The sequence below is a fragment of the Pholcus phalangioides genome, unplaced genomic scaffold (assembly GCF_987345545.1).
Source record: "Pholcus phalangioides strain wild (caught in Gottingen) unplaced genomic scaffold, Ppha-v1.0 ptg000027l_1, whole genome shotgun sequence".
NCBI classification, from domain to species: domain Eukaryota; kingdom Metazoa; phylum Arthropoda; class Arachnida; order Araneae; family Pholcidae; genus Pholcus; species Pholcus phalangioides.
Window position 1 is genome coordinate 13,608,411 of NW_028301617.1, and position 15,008 is coordinate 13,623,418.

A 15,008-nucleotide genomic window follows, 5' to 3' on the forward strand; every position below is an offset into this window, starting at 1 on the left:
TCATCAGAGCTAAAGTGTTTTTTTCTCCCTTTGAATGTGCGCTGTACATTCCAGATGTATTGTAACTGTAAATTGATCGGTAAAGCCTACTGTCACAGATCTCCACACCATCTGGGGTCCTGCATCCCCGGGGGATGGTTTTACGCAGAATATTGTCATTATTCGAGCCATTTCCCCCCAACCCCCACAAAGATGGGATTGGGATCAGGATTCTGGTTTCAGAGCCCGAGACGATTCCAATCATTCTTTTTTTCCACGTTAAAAAATTCACTATAGTGGTGGCTCGGCAAAGAGAATAGCCTCTGTGCCCTGCGGCAGGATGTGGGGGGGGGGTGACGCCCAAGAGCCGCGACGCACACTTTGAGGAAGACTGCTGTAACGGAAGATGTTTGTTTAATCTACACCATAAGTAAAATAATGTATTTTGATGTTACTAAAACCTCTCATAATGACCGATTTTCATGACTTAAGTAAAAGGCACTACTGCCTACTCATGCTAATCAAGAATGCTATCCATATCTACAGCGATTATAACAATACGTATAGGCAATAAAAGAGAAATTTTGGTATTACAATCGACGCCCGATATAACGACCCCCTTCGTCCCGTCGAGAATGGACGTTATATTTGGGGCAAGGTCGTAGCGAGGGGGAGACTTGGGGGTGTGGTCGGGCCTGATTGGGACGGTCGTTATATAAGTAAAACATAAAACATTTGGGACTTACCCTACCAGTCTTTGCCGCTATAACGTGAATGATCGCTATAACGTGAAGTTGTCATAACGAGCGTCGACTGTATCTTCGAAAACAAGCATCGTTTCTCCTCTGAATATACAGATAGGGAATACATGCTCCTTCAGCATCGTATGATAGCGTTTTCTTCTCGTGATAGCATCGATTTAAAAAAAATATTTTTTTTGACTTCAAAATTTTTACGGTAACTTACGTAGTGTTTTTCCTTGAAAGAAAACTGCATTTTCACGCGACCTCTTACGATTAATTCAACTCAATTAAAAAATTGACTCATTATGAAGCATAGTATGTATATTAATAGTATTACTCAATGATATAATTATATTATCAATCGTATATCTCTCTCAACGAATTTTTCGATTGTTCTTACGTTTAACTAGCGTAATTTCATCTGAATTTTTTTCTTTCAATGTTTGAGCTGAAAGTTGAAATTCGTTGCAATCTGACGAGATGTGTCCAAAAAACAAATTCAATGAGATTCATTGAGAATTACATGTAAAAGAAAATAATAAATTGCAGTGATTTTTGTCCTGTTGATGCTTGCTGGTTTTCGGTCAAGAAAGGAGTAGGAATCCTGCGTTTGAAATTGCAAACAATTGCAAACATTAACTGATTCGTATAAACACCTGCTTGATTTCTAAAGGAAGTATATGTGAAAGAATACTAAAATAATCTGATGTCACGGGGCCCCTAAAATCTCCAAGAATCCTGGTTAAAAACCTCTTCTCTAAATAATCAATAAACGATTAATAGTCATAGCACATTATTTGAATATAGAGTTTGTGTGTTTCGGTGCATAATTTCGGGCAAATTTATTGAAAAGAGTGATTTCAGAAACAAAATTGCGAATTTCAACAACGGTCGAAATATTTCTAAAATTTTATTTCGATTTTTTTATTCGATATGAAATTGTAAGAAAATATCGTGAAAATTACGCCATTAGAAAAATTTCTTCTAATTAAATGGAATCCCTCTCCGAAACAAGTTATTCAGTTATTATTGTTCTATTACATTATCAGTGAAAAAAAAAAGAGGGAAGAAAGAAGGGTGAATATAAGAAAGCGGGAAAAAATAACTGCGCAGTTATACCTGATGGCCCATACACACGCTCAGTTATACCTGCGCAGGCATAACCGTACAGTTATACCGAATCGAAAAACCACACACGAGGGCCCTACACACGCTCAGTTATACGTGCGCAGTTATGCCTGTACAGGCCAACTGTGCAGGCATAACTGAGCGTGTGTAGGGGCCGTCAGTTGACCTGCACAGGCGACCTGAAGGGAATGGTTTTTCGATTCGGTATAACTGTACAGTTGCGCCTGCGCAGGTATAACTGAGCGTGTGTATGGGCCATCAGGTATAACTGCGCAGTTATTTTTTCCCGCTTTCTTATATTCGCCCTTCTTTCTTCCCTCTTTTTTTTTTCACTGATAATGTAATAGAACAATAATAACTGAATAACTTGTTTCGGAGAGGGATTCCATTTAATTAGAAGAAATTTTTCTAATGGCGTAATTTTCACGATATTTTCTTACAATTTCATATCGAATAAAAAAATCGAAATAAAATTTTAGAAATATTTCGACCGTTGTTGAAATTCGCAATTTTGTTTCTGAAATCACTCTTTTCAATAAATTTGCCCGAAATTATGCACCGAAACACACAAACTCTATATTCAAATAATGTGCTATGACTATTAATCGTTTATTGATTATTTAGAGAAGAGGTTTTTAACCAGGATTCTTGGAGATTTTAGGGGCCCCGTGACATCAGATTATTTTATATTCTTTCAAACGTACTTCCTTTAGAAATCAAGATTCCTAGAAATCAAGCAGGTGTTTATACGAGTCAGTTAATGTTTGCCATTGTTTGCAATTACAAACGCAGGATTCCTACTCCTTTTCTTGACAGAAAAACCAGCAAAGCATCAACAGGACAAAAATCACTGCAATTTATTATTTTCTTTTACATGTAATTCCTAATGAATCTCATTGAATTTGTTTTTTGGACACATCTCGTCAGATTGCAACGAATTTTAACTATCAGCTCAAACATTGAAAGAAAAAAATTCAGATGAAATTACGCTAGTTAAACGTAAGAAAACAATTGAAAAATTCTTTGAGAGAGATATACGATTGATACTATAATTATATCATTGAGTAATACTATTAATATATATACTATGCTTAATAATAAGTCAATTTCTAATTGAGTTCAATTAATCGTAAGAGGTCGGTTGAAAATGCAGTTTTCTTTCAAGGAAAAACACTACGTAAGTTACCATAAAAATTTTCAAGTCAAAAAAATTATTTTTTTTAAATCAACGCTATCGCGAGAAGAAAATGCTATCATACGATGCTGAAGGAGCGTGTATTCCCTATCTTTATATTCAGAGGAGAAACGATGCTTGTTTTCGAAGATACAGTTGACGCTCGTTATGACAACTTCACGTTATAACGATCATTCACGTTATAGCGACAAAGACTGTTAGGGTAAGTCCCAAATGTTTTATGTTTTACTTATATAACGACCGTCCCAATCAGGCCCAACTGAACTGAACTGAACTTTTAATGATTTGCACAATCGTGCCTATCAGTACACCAGTGGATGGCAAGTACAAATATTAGTAATTAAATTATTGGAGATACACAAGACAGGTACAAATGCATAAGGTTTGAACACAAGAAATATAAATGCATAATATAGTTTCGAATCCAGATAGATTTAAAAAATAAATAAATAAATAAATAAAATAAATAGAATAAATAAATAGAATGTTACCTGGCGCATGGGCAAAGATATGGAGCAAACAACAACAGAAAGGGCGTCGAAACTACTGCCCCAAGAAAAATAGAATTTTTGATATATCCTCGATAAATCGAAAAAAATGTAGACACATAGAAGGAGAGGGGTTGCTAAACATTAGATAAAAGTTTGATCGGGAGTAGGTATGGCGAAGGTATTTAGAGATATGAGTATGTCTTTGAAGGGCAAAGAATGTGCATTCCTTAAGAAGGTGAAAAAGATCATTGTAGCTATTTAGTTGATTGCAATACTGACAAGGTTCATCAGGGTTAAATTTGTGCAATATGCCTTTGTTAGTATAAACATTAAAAGGGTAAAGCCGAAGCCTGGCCATATTCTTACGGACCGCCAAGGGGAGATTGAAGAGAAGGTAAGACTGTAGGGACAGCGAAAATTCAAAATTATCGGCAAAATGAAATAATGTTGAAGCAGACAATCGAGATTTGTCTTCTTGGAGAGAGATATCAGTAAAATTATAAGTAAGGGATGTTAGAACTACTGGAGTGAGGTAAGGAGTGGGTGTACACCAGATATCAGGTCGACCGCAGTTATTCAGAAGGGTCTTGACTGAATTCGCCCAGTTTTCCGAATCTGTGTGCCGGCAGAGTTCAAGTAAGCAAATTTTTGGTAGACGATTTTCGTCCATTTTTTGAAGCCTAAGCCAGTACGAGATAAGTTCGTTAAACATTTGAGTGGCAATGGGGCGGCGACCAAGCTCAAGTCTAACAAGATAACCAGGACAATATTTGCTCAGATTTAGTAACTTTTTCAGAAAACTCGTATAAATGCTATCATACGATGCTGAAGGAGCGTGTATTCCCTATCTGTATATTCAGAGGAGAAACGATGCTTGTTTTCGAAGATACAGTTGACGCTCGTTATGACAACTTCACGTTATAACGATCATTCACGTTATAGCGACAAAGACTGTTAGGGTAAGTCCCAAATGTTTTATGTTTTACTTATATAACGACCGTCCCAATCAGGCCCAACCACACCCCCAAGTCTCCCCCTCGCTACGACCTTGCTCCAAATATAACGTCCATTCTCGACGGGACGAAAGGGTCGTTATATCGGGCATCGATTGTAATACCAAAATTTCTCTTTTATTGCCTATACGTATTGTCATAATCACTGTAGATATGGATAGCATTCTTGATAAGCATGAGTAGGCAGTAGTGCCTTTTACTTAAGTCATGAAAATCCGTCATTATAAGAGGTTTTAGTAACATCAAAATTTTGAAGGAGTAAAAAATACATTATTGTACTTATGGTGTAGATTCAACAAACATCTTCCGTTACAGCATACAGCAGTCTTCCTCAAAGTGTGCGTCGCGGCTCTTGGGCGTCACCCCCCCCCCTTCTGCCCCTCCCCACCCACATCCTGCCGCAGGGCACAGAGGCTATTCTTTTTGCCGAGCCACCACTATAGTGAATTTTTTAACGTGGAAAAAAAGAATGATTGGAATCGTCTCGGGCTCTGAAACCAGAATCCTGATCCCAATCCCATCTTTGTGGGGGTTGGGGGGAAATGGCTCGAATAATGACAATATTCTGCGTAAAACCATCCCCCGGGGATGCAGGACCCCAGATGGTGTGGAGATCTGTGACAGTAGGCTTTACCGATCAATTTACAGTTACAATACATCTGGAATGTACAGCGCACATTCAAAGGGAGAAAAAAACACTTTAGCTCTGATGAAACAAGTACGAATTTCTGTGTGCAATATTAGTTTTCTTTTCTTTTTTGCCCAAGGCCCATATTACAAAGGCTTCCTTGGTAAAATGGTCTGAGTTTTCGAAAACTGATGTTTTCCTCTCGTCCCCCCATCACCCCCTTGTGTCCATTCATAGCCTGAATAGTACTACTTTGGGAAATACCGATTTCAACACTCCCCACCAGAGTTTAGTTGAACATGAAAACTAAACTGAACAGAGTTGAGTTTAGTTTTCACGACTCGAGGTTTACAATGACGAGTGATCTTCGAAACGGACAGCGCGAATGTTTGGAAGAATTTATTGAAATTTATAGGAATAAGAAATGCTTGCGGCAGGTGAAAACTAAAGATTACCATAACAAAATTAAGAAAGATGATAGTTATGAGGAATTGGTGTGGAAAATGAGAGAAATAGATCCTCTAGCGAACAGAGACAGTGTTGTTAAAAAAATAAACAGTTTGCGAAGCAATTTCCGAAAGGAATTGAAAGAAAAAAGCTTTGAGTAGGTATCTTGATCCATTCTGAGAAAATTATGCCAATCTTTTGGTGCAAATCACAATTCCTGTAATAATTTAACGTGCGAATATTGTTGCCCTTTTTTTAACCAATCTCTGCACCACGTTACCCGTTTTTTTCTTCTTTTTTTTTAGTTAATAACTTTCAGAGCCATAACCAATCCAACTACACCCAAAGCATCATCTGTGGAAATCATACTAGAAAATTCCGAACTTTATAGCCTATGAAAAAATCCGAACTGATCAAAAGACCGCGAAGACAGAGATCGAAGAATGAAAATATCCCCACAGATTGCCTAGAACCGGTTCCAGAAGCTTCGCCTGCACAGGTATAACTGAATGGTGTGGATGCATCGAACCGTTCAGTTATGCCTGCGCATTTACGCCTGTACAGGTATAACTGCGCAGGTATAACTGAGCGTGTGTAGGGCCCTTTACACTCACTGAGCTAAGGAAAGTGGAGTGAGGACTGCGCGAGCCGTCGCTTACGCGACCGCATCACACCCTTTTGGAGCGAGATTGGCAAAACATTTCCTGACCGTGTTAATGCAATGGGACAATTCTAAATACGAGACCTGTAAATTCCGTTTTTTTTCGATTTTCGGCCAATAATTATGCATTATTCATCTTAATTTCTTTTTTATAAAAATGAATACTCACTTTCTTACAAGAAAAATACCTTTTTTTCAAAAACTTAAGAAGAACTGTTTTTCTTATAAAAAAAAACAACAACATACATTTCTAACATTATGTTTAGCATTTTGTTGAAAGCTTCCACTTCGAAAATTCGTAACAGTGAATATTTCCGCGAATTAACTGCTGAAAAAACAACTTTCAATGCAAGAAATGAGATGAAAATTAGAGAGAAAAAAAGTTTTGAATAATTTTTTCAAACATTATACATACAACAACGTACACATACAAGTTTTTCAATAAACAATTTACAAACAGTGCCACAAAGCATAATTTGGAATGTTAAAATCGCAATTCACAAGAGCACTTATATGTTTGCTATGAAATAATTTACAATGCAAAACCGGAACAGCGTCATCTTTCAAATATCGTTGAAGACTTGTATATGTCAGAGCTGTGAAATGCTCAGTAGAAAGAACAGATGCTTTAGTTGGATGCCACGACTTTCTTTTCACTTTCATGAATTGTTTAAGAACGTCTGAGTTTCGAAGAGACTTTTATTACAAAAAAAAGTGTAGTCATTACCAGGCTTCAAAAAAGCAATAGAATCAATCAATCATTGTTCGTAATAGTAGCTTAACAATGATAATTGTTTGATAATTATAATACATTGATAATGTAATTAGATAGTATAAACATAATTATAACACTTTGATGATTATGATACATTTATGATTTTGCATATTTCGCTTTTAATATTTAAACAAAAACTGATTATGTAAATAATATTAATTGCATTTTACCATTCCTCATTGTCACATTATCTTCCCAAAATTATTTTTACCAGAAATAGAAAAGTTTAGGTCCTTTGTTCCTTTAATTTACGAGGGATTATGGAATGCAATTTTTAATGAAGCATATATATACTTCGCCAGTTTTTCTGTCATAAAAATTCTAACCCAAATAGTAATAAGAAATTTCTACACGATTTAAAAAAATATTTATGAGGTTTAAAATTCATGTGAAATTAATTTGTTATTTCGAATTAATGCTCATCAAACCAAAATTGAATGTGAAATGAAAACTACATGCATTTAATTTTACAATTATAGTATAAAAATGAATGCATCTTTTAATATAAAACTACTTGCACTTACCTATGAAACCGAAGTTTATTTCCATCTTCCTTCAATTTTCTCCATCGGTTGGTACAAATATAGGTAGAACACGATATAAACATTTGTGTATGTGCAGATGGACGACTATACTAATGCAAAAATATGAAAACAACTGAAAAAAATACTGACGATGGACGTTTCCCCCATTGTTTACATGCTGAAATAAGCAATGTTTTGCCTATTTCGCTCCGTCACGCCCACTTTTGTATTCCTCCGCGTCTACTCAAGCACGTCTGTGTTATTGTATAGAAAGTCTTCACTCCAGTTTACTTATAGCTCAGTGGTTACACTCAAACGTATTAAAGAGCTTTGTTTTTCTACGATGTCTCATCTCTTGTATGCTCAACTTGTTCATACTAGTTCATTGGTAAACAGCATATCAGTGATTTGGGTTCCAAGTCATTCAGGCATTGCCATTAATGAGACAATTGACAATCATGTTCGAACTGTAGCTTCTTCCACTGTTGATCTACTACCCTCTAGCATTTATGTGGAGAACATTCGTTCTCTTTACTCTCGCCATTTCAAGGAAAATATCCGTAATGCTGTTTTCTTATCTATTCCTGAGTTTGGCTCCTTCTGTAACTGCTGCCAGAACTTCTCTTTTTTTTCGAATGGAAGGTTGGAATGCTTGTTTTAGAAACTCATTTGCAATAGAGAATTTCGCTCCCTTGAATGATTACCTCCATCGTATTAGGAAAATAGCTAACCCTCTTTGTCTACAATGCAATGTACCTTCCTCTCACTTTTTTTCCCTCACGTTTTCTTGTATTAGGTTCTCTCAGGTTCGTTTCTCAACTTTTAGTTCTCTTTTTCCACCAGTTAGTTGTTGGTCCGAATTCTGTTCAGGCAAGCCTGAGAGTATTATCTGTAGCTTTGAGAAGTTTGTTACCCTCTGTCAACGTTTTTTGTGAGTTCTTTCTTTTTTTCTCCTCCTTTTTCTTTCTCTCGTTTGGTTTTTGTGTCTTTTTCTGCCTTGGTTGTTTGGTTCAGTTTTGTTACCACACACTCATCCAGGGACTCCATGCACGACCTCCTATATAACCGGCCTTCGCGTAGCGTTGTGACATCACTGGAAGTAGTGCTAAACCTCCACCTCCTTAAGCCTTACGATCTGATCTCGTTTCTTTTCTCCCTGAAGAAATTGAATCACGTAACCAGTCAGGAAATTTTCTTAAAAGACATCGATATTTTTCAACAATAAACACATTAGACTCATTTTTAAAAAAATTCGTTTGCCCTTTCTTATCAGTTATGCACTATTCACTTTTCTTTTCCAATTAAACAATGATTTCATAGATCTTCACACACACATTGTAGAGAGTCATCTTAATTCCTTAATTTTTTTTCTATTTGAAAAAAAAAAAAAAAACAATCATTCTGTACAGATATTTCTATAAGTATGAGATTTTTTTAAAAAAAATCGAGTTTTCCTAAAACTCGATTAGGGGGGGGGGGGGGTCACGATTTTTTTTACTCTGAAACAGAGTTCCTCACTCAAAATTTGAAAATTTCCAAAAACCATTAGAAATTCATGGCTTTTCCTTATTGTTTACCTTCATCGTTGGTCACCTCTTCGAATATTTAGAAAGTTTTACATTTTTCTATTACCTTTCACTTGGCATTTTTTCCTTTTTGTTTCAAATTCATCACAAGTCATTTTTTAATAGAAAGTATTTGAGAATGCATCAGTAATAAAACATACACTCACATACGTGACCTCATAGTGTTATCCATAAATGTTTTCACATCTATCTGATAGAAAAATCTCCCTTTCAATCAATAAATTGCATGTTATTTCATGTGCTATTCTTACGCGACATGGAGTTAATTGATGTTAGTGGTGATTAAGGATATGCTACATATCGCCGAAACATTTAAATCATTGTCACTAGCAACAGATGATTTCATCATCTTTGGATTGGGAATCTACTATATGAAGAAACATACCACAGTCTTTGTTATTTACTAGTGTCCAATAATCTCAAATATCAAGAAGTTCATTATATTAAATACTATATAAGCTTGTTGTTTACACATTTCAAATACTCCTACCGGTTTCATATTCTTTTTCTCTCTGGCTTGTTTTGAAGTGTGGAACAATGAAACACAAGAGTCCCAGTGTACAAAAACACATGGAAGAACCATCTGAATTGACCATAAGTAAAAAAATTTGTGACCTGTCTCGATGGATATGAAAGAGCAACTCCCTGGCAACCTAGCAATCACGAACATACTCCTGCCCTGTAATAATTGTTGTAATTATACGTGCAAAGTTACAAGGGAACCTAATTCTTAAGTCTGCTTCTAAAGGCTCTTGGAAGTCTTCATAGTGTGACTACACAACTATCTCTGGCAGATTGGCAGAAGTCGAGCAAACTGTCAGAGTATAACACTTGATCTTTGAAAGGCATCACCGATGGTCGAAGTGATCCAACAGTGATACATCCATCATAGAGACAGTTTCTCGAGACCTTACTGTATCCGTAGATTTGCCGATCAGGAAGCTTGTTGAATTCGTTAATAGATGTCGTTGAATCCCGACCGTGTTTGATACTGAGCAGATATGAAATCAGGAACGCTTCTTCAGGGTTCATAAATAGCTTGTTGAGAATCTGGCTTGAAATGTGGTTTACATACCTGTAAGATGAGAGAAAAGAGCTCTTATAAAAATTTATGGCATTAAATCAGTTTATTTTGAAAATAATATAATTTTATTATGATTACAAATTTTTTTCTCTCTCTACTATCACAAAATTTCTTACTTGTAGGTACATCTTGAAACAATAAGTTTTCTAAAAAATATTTTTGAAAATATTTAAGCATAAAAAATTAGAACTGCTTCATAATATTTACAATGTTGAAAGTATATGACAAATTTTCATAATGATTAAGTTCTTTAAAAAAAATTGAAAATTAAGAAAGGAAAAAAAATTCCCAAGGTGAACAATTCCCCTTTATTAATGCATGCCTAATTTTCATTGAGTTCATTGTAAGTAAGAAATTGAACTAATGTTAACTCTTTAAAATTATGTAAAGATAAAATAAGAAAATTTTTTTCAAATGGACAAAAAATTGAGTAATATGTGAAACATGTAATCTAAACACAAATGCTGTACCTCATCTGTTCAATTTTGAACAATGATGAGTTTTTAATTATTGGATTTAGATTAATAAAACAACAACAGAAAAAAAGTTAAATAAACTTTCATTTGTATCGAAGTTTGTTGTTACGGAAAAAAAAATATTATATACTATATTGATTTATATTATATCATAAAAAAATCAGCGATTTTGCACTTTCGACATGGAATAGCCTTCAACATTATCATAAAACTAGTGGACTAATGCTCTTATAACCAGAAAAATTCAAGAAAATTACATTAAGTAATACAAGAACGTCCTTACCTTACTATTGCTGGTAATTTTGAAAACCTTTCGATGGCATGCTATTTCTCGGCATCTGAGCACGGCGACTTTTGGATCATTCCTTCAATTTAATTTATAATTCGGCACGACTATCGTGAATGGCATCAGAAATATATAAAAATACAAATTCGAAAAAACTGAGAGTTAAAATAAAATTATAAAAACACGTGCGAAGCAGAGATGAAGAACAAACAAACACGTTCAATCGTGCTTCGCTGAGTAGCAAAGCCGCTTGTAAGACTCTTAATGCAGCTTTGCTGAGTAGGGTCATGCAAAGCGCGTTGCAGAGAGCTTCAAGCGCTTTGCGGTCATGGTTCATGGAGGATAGAACTCCTTAATACACAGGCTGGCGCATGCGGCATTCTTTTTGTAGCACCTGCTTACTATCATCGCATTGTAGGGTCCTTTCAACGCTCCTATATATTAGTTAAATTTATTGTGTTTTTAGTTGTTTTTATCGATTTTTTTCGTGAAATAACTTCAGAAATGCCTCGTTGTTTGGCTCCAAAGTGTTCCCATTCCGACAAAAAAAGGTTTTAGAATGTTTAGATTTCCGGCGGAAAAAGAACGACGCGAGAAGTGGATCGTGAACTCCAGGAGAGACAATTTCATACCAGGAAACGGAGCTCGCCTGTGTGAAGTGAGTTAAATTTAATTATTCTGCGTGAATTTTATTTTTTCAAAATCGTATTTGTGATAATGATTTTAAATGAGAACTATATGAAAAAATAAATCGTTTGGAGGTAGCAGACGATATTTGGCGCCATTGCTCACGTGTTGTGTTTAGATATAAAAGTTATGGCGATTTTCAATCATTTTCCCGGTTTTTTGTTCCGTTTGATTTAAGTGAAAAGATGCATAGGTACATAATTTTGACCAAGAGAACTAATTTAAATTCAAATTATTTATGAATTTATCGTGGAATGCTCGCTTTCTCGGCTCTTAGTTTGGCGATTTATCGCTACTACGACGAATTACTGTTATAGTGAATTTTAACTTATTTTTTATGTTTTGAGGCAAAATTTCATGTGATATTTCTGTGGAAAATAGAAATGTTTTAATTTTGGCATTTTCAACTAAGAGAACAAGGTGATTTCAAATTAGTTGGAAATCGGTTCTTCAATTATCCTTGCTTGCTGTAGTGAGCTCTGCTGGTTTGGCGACTTATCGCTTGCAGATTGGGAGTAATTTGCTAAAATTGTATCTTCACTGAAAATCAAATTTAATGGGATTAAAAATTAATGTGATAGACGTCGTATTTCAATTGATTTCATTTTCTGTCCCCCATAATTCTTTTAACAGACTACAAAATTGTGATTGGTATCATTAGTTTGTGTTACTGGACTGGTGAGCACTCTCTCTTTCCTGCAAGGCACATGCAGTGACTACTTTGCAAATTAATTACAAAGAATTAATTTAATCTTACTATTTTAAAATTAATTGCATGTTCAGCTTAAATCATTATCTTGCTTGGAAAAAGGTTTTAAATTTTTTCACTCGCACTACATGCATGAGTTTTGAAACAAATACCTCATGGATTAAATTTTGCCCATGCAAAAACTGGTTTTTTCTTCTTTCTCAAGAATTAAATTTTAGACATTTTTATAATTTTTCTTAAATTTAAACATTTTTAAAATTTTCAATGAATCTCAAAAATTTTCAATGAATCTCAAAAATTTTCAATGAATCTCAAAAATTCTATCTATATCCCTATAATAGCTTAGTAAGTGTGAAAAATTGCATAACAATGTCAAATCATTCGCCAGTAATCAATTTGAGAAAAACGCATTTAAGTATTGTGAAGAAGAAATGTTGAAATTTTTTTCTCAGACCCAACACCATACAGACACATGAAAATAACTTCAATATTCAATAACGTACTGTTTTTTTTTATATTGCTATCTTACTTTTATTTATCCCTTTAATGCTTTGAAAAGCCTGCCGTTTCAAACACTAGATGCTCAGCAAATTAAAAAAAGCCATAGATTAAAAAACTGATGAGGTAAAAATTCAATTGAATTTATTTAGCAGTCTGTTATCTATTTAATATGTTCTGAGAGTATTATTTGAGGCAAATTAGCAATTACTATGAGAAAGATAAAAAAATAGAAATTGACATTATAACCGTCAAAACGCATTATAAATGTTAATATTTTTTTACATTGACATTGGCATGAACAGATTTTCTGGTAAGTGTGATACAAAAGACGGGTAACAATTACTTTTTTAAATGAGTATTAAGCTCAACAATGTGTGCATAATTTTCAGTAGACGAAGTTTCGTCAACTGTCACCACCATATCTCATTGCATAGATATGCAATTGCGAAACACGTTATAATGATAGCAAGGAAAACCTTTTTGAAAATCAGTTTTTTTTTCATTCACCACCTATACACTTATTTCTGATGTCTGTTATCACAATACACAAATTCACAACAAATCACACAAAACACTGCCCGTCAATATAAATTTTGTGCTGCCTCCATTGTTTTAAGTGGTATTATTATAATTATTTATTCATCTGTGGAATTTTCCCCATTTCATGAAAATGGTTTTAAGTTCATTGACCAGATTGTAAGCACACTGATAATATATACTAAAGATAAAGATATGAACTGTTGCATCCTATCTTTCTAGTATGTGGAATACATCTCCATTGATATTTTTCCTTTATCATCACACAACCTTGGTTATGTTCCAAAAACTCTGTTCATACCATTTAGATGTACTGCTAATTTGATTAATTAAAGGATAATTTCGTTGAACAAGAAACAAATAACCATGCATGAAAAAAATTATGGAAGTAATAATAAACTGGTAATGTGTAAAACAAAAGTAAACAATAGATTCAATGATATACGAAATATAAAATGTAAACAAACAAAAAAAATGGAAGTCAGGGTTTGACAAATCAAGAGGGAAAAAAAATTAATGCCAGTCAAACTTCTTAGGAGCCAAGGGTGATCTTAATCTCAAATAAAATGGTAATGAATAATGTTTTTTTTTCAACTTTCTATATATTTTTCCTACTTTAAGAGACACATGCGGCCTTGAAATTAAAAGACTCAAATTTACTTATCACATGATTTACTTTATAAAATCTGTAATGACATTTCATCGCCATGGCGCCCTGGTGGGATTTGTCAAGTCCTGCTACAAGTAACTGTTTTTTCCTTTAACTAAATGAAGAAAAAGACTCATGAACAAGTATTGTGAATGGCAGGGATTAGTAGGGAGTGTTTTATAGGGATTACAGATTTCAGTCAGATCGTCCATCTCAAGCTCTTTTTCACAAATTCATAGAAAAGCTCTATATTGCACAGCTCACTCAATACACGTCTAGGCAATTTCGAAAGCGGAAGGTTCAAATCTACACTGTTTTGTTAGTGAATGAGCACCAGAAATTTGCCACTGGACTTATCCTTTTTGCTTGTCCAAATTGGAAATTAAATACCAAAGTACATATATGGGACATGTTACGAGTGTGAAGCATAAATAGCAAGTTAATTGCTGAAACAGGTAAAATGCCTTGTTTGATTTCCCTGTCCCTCAACATGGTTAAATTAAATTTTTTTCCATCATGAATTTTTAACAAACCTCATTGCTGACTATATTTCATTTATTAGCCAAGAAGGAGGTGTTCCTTAGAATTCGTTTTTGGATTGTTTGGTAGACTTATATATGGATAACTTTTTTTTTTAATATTTGTCATATTTTGTTGATATGACCAATATATAATGAAAGACAGATTCTTAATTATTGGGTCTAGTGAACTATCTTAAAAATATAATACCTGCTATATAGTAACTAAGCTATATATATATACTCAATCTAGGTACTGAAGTTATAAAATAGGCTCCCCCACTTTAGTGAGTGCGCAGGTGTAACTATTTATCACTCTGCCAACATCATTTCACACATTCATTCCTCTGAATACGAGAAATTTGAAAGATTCTAAAACTAAGTGAAATTT